The following is a 2899-nucleotide window of genomic DNA, read 5'->3' as shown; positions in this document are numbered from 1 at the left end:
GGCGCGGGGACTGCCCGGTTTGAGGGGTGACCGTGCCAACCTCACGAAGTTCAACCAGGCCAAGTGAAAGGTACTGCATGGGGGTCGGGGCAACCCCAAGCACGAATCCAGGCTGGGCGGAGAATGGATGGAGAGCGGCCCTGAGGAGAAGGACTTGGGGGGTGTTGGTGGATAAGGAGCTCAACGTGAGCAGGCAAGGTGCGCTGGCAACGCAGAAAGCCAACTGCATCCCGGGCTGTATCCCCAGCAGCGTGGCCAGCAGGGCGAGGGAAGGGATTCTGCGCCTCTGAGACTCCACCTGGAGTACTGCATCCAGCTCTGGAGCTGCCAACATCAAAAGGACATGGACTAGTTGGAGAGGGTCCAGAGGAGGCCACAAAGATGCTCCAAGGGCTGGAGCCCCTCTGCTATGAGGACAGCTGAGAGAGTTGGGGTTGTTCAGGCTGGAGAAGAGAAGGCGCCAGGGAGACCTTAGAGCCCCTTCAGTACTTAAAGGGGTTACAAGAGAGCTGGGGAGGGACTTTTTACAAGGGCATGTAGTGATGGGACCTGGGGCAATGGCTTCAAACTGGACGAGGGTAGATTTAGATTAGATATCAAGAAGAAATTCTTGACTGCGAGGGTGGTGAGCCCCTGGCGCAGGTTGCCCAGAGAAGTTGTGGGTGCCCCATCCCTGGAGGTGTTCAAGGCCAGGTTGGATGGGGTTTTGAGCAACATGGGCTGGTGGGAGGTGTCCCTCCCCATGGCAGGGGGGTGGGACTGGATGATCTTTAAAGTCTCTTCCATTCAAAACTGTTCTGTGATTCTATGATACTAATATATAAGAGTAGGAGTAACCCAAAGAGCCAGTCGTCCTTTGGAGTAGCTTTCCAGCGTGTTTATAAACCCATTAATCATCTGATTACATGTCCTGTTGACCATATATAATGAAATTATTTAAGTTATTTAGAGCCTGCCTGATCTTGGCAGCAGTTTTTTCCAGCTTTTCTGCTTACAAGGGTACTGTGGCATAGTGGTGCTTTGTGGGTGGGAGTTTGCAGAGCACCCCAATGGTGTTCAAATCATCGTTTTGATGTAAAATGCTGTATTTTGCTGTGGTTCACACCTCATTTTTTATCCTGAAGACATTTCCTGGCTGGATCACTAGCGGGTAAAACATTTTCCTGCGGAGGCTGTCCAGTTTTGCGTGCAAGAAGGGTTTGTTTGCACATCCCATGCAACCACAAGAGATTTTAACCCTGTTTGGCGGGATGTCCCAGGGAAAAGCCCATAATTAAGTGAAATGGAAACAAAATTGGACTTTCAGGAGGCAGGCAGGGCAGAATTCAGATGTTGAGTAAAGCAGAATAAAAATCATGCCACATATGTGGTAGTGCTGCACATAAAATGATGCATAGCCCCTGAAACAGTGAAGGTGCCTGCTCCGTTTCCAGCAATTTTGTTTTTATTTCACATTTGATGCACATTTCACGCTTTGCACACTTGCAAATGGATTTTTGAGCCCGGCATTGGCTGCTCTCCATGCTGGAATCAATCCCATCTTAAAATTACCCCTTTATAGTGGAGAGTGTTAAACTGGAAGCACTAACCAGTCGCCCTATAAACAAGGCAAGACCCTGTCCGTTGTCTGGAGGGAGGGAATCTGGGAGCAGGAAAATACCGGTGGTGTTTGCGGAGCTACAGTAGGGGTCTAATCTCCTGCCTTCAGGTGCACAAGCAGGAGGAACTCTTAAAAAATTAACAATTGCGTAATTTCACATAATTTCCTTGTAGTGTTTACAGCCCAGTCTGAGTGCCCGACAACCAGATGGGGTGTGGGGGAAAAGCAGAAAAACTACATAATGGAAAACAGATTTAAATAAATGCAGTGACATAATCTGTACGGTTCTTGGCAAGAAAAGAGCAAGTTTGTGCTTTTCATATCCGCTTCTTCAATAAGCTGTAAGTTTCCCTTTTAAGAAATGGTTATAACAAACAGTCCTGATTCTTCTCCTATTAAAGTCAGTAGCAAACATCCACTCAGCTTCCACCGAAGTGCGCAGCTGAAGCGTTGCCACCTCGCACAAAGACTCGCCCAATAATGTTTTTCTCCTAGCTCCAGCCAATATTCGGCATTAAGAAACTCAGCCTTCATTTAAAAAAGGTGCCAAGGTGAGTGCCAGCGTGCATGGGAAGCTCTAGACTCCTTATCACATAGAAAACCTGGGAAATTTATACTCTAAAAACTGAAAACACTAAGGAAAAAGCCCCTAATCTGTTCATCTTTGTTATTTCTAAGCTGAGGACAGAGGTAGAAGAGAATTCAAAACAATTCATTGTTTTGAATTGCCCGGGACTGACAATATTGTTACTGGATTTTAGTATTCTTCCGCTCCTTTTTCCAGGCAAGCAGTAAAAATGTGCATTTGGCACAATTCCCTTAGGCACACTTGGTAAATAAAATCTGTGTTATTTTACACCAGATGTACAGGACACAGAAAAATAAACACGAGAAAATGGGACAGCTCTAACGGTTTGGTATTTAAAGGAAAGATGACCCCAGGCGATGTCTGTATAATATTTAATGGTAAATCATAGTCTCTAACATCATTATATTATTCTGTTACAGTTTTTTTCACACACCGTAAAATACTCTACAGTAACTGTATTTAAAAAATCCTAATTAAAAAGAGGAACACTCTGTGACAGCAGAAATAACTCAAGGGAACCCGGAAAGGCTGTTTAAATTGCCAAGTGGTATCTGTCCATCTACACTCGCCGCACACGGCGTTTAGCCCTTCGTTTGCAGCAAAATCAGCGATCCTGAGCTGGCATAGTGCACATTTCCTAATCATTCCAGTTTACACCCCAAATTATTGGCAACACAGAGCAAACTCTGGTCCAACTTCCCGGGGGGGGG

This window comes from Charadrius vociferus, unplaced genomic scaffold (genome assembly GCF_000708025.1).
Source record: "Charadrius vociferus isolate BGI_N301 unplaced genomic scaffold, ASM70802v2 scaffold260, whole genome shotgun sequence".
In the NCBI taxonomy this organism is placed as follows: Eukaryota; Metazoa; Chordata; class Aves; order Charadriiformes; family Charadriidae; genus Charadrius; species Charadrius vociferus.
Note: the sequence above shows the minus strand (reverse complement) of the source record.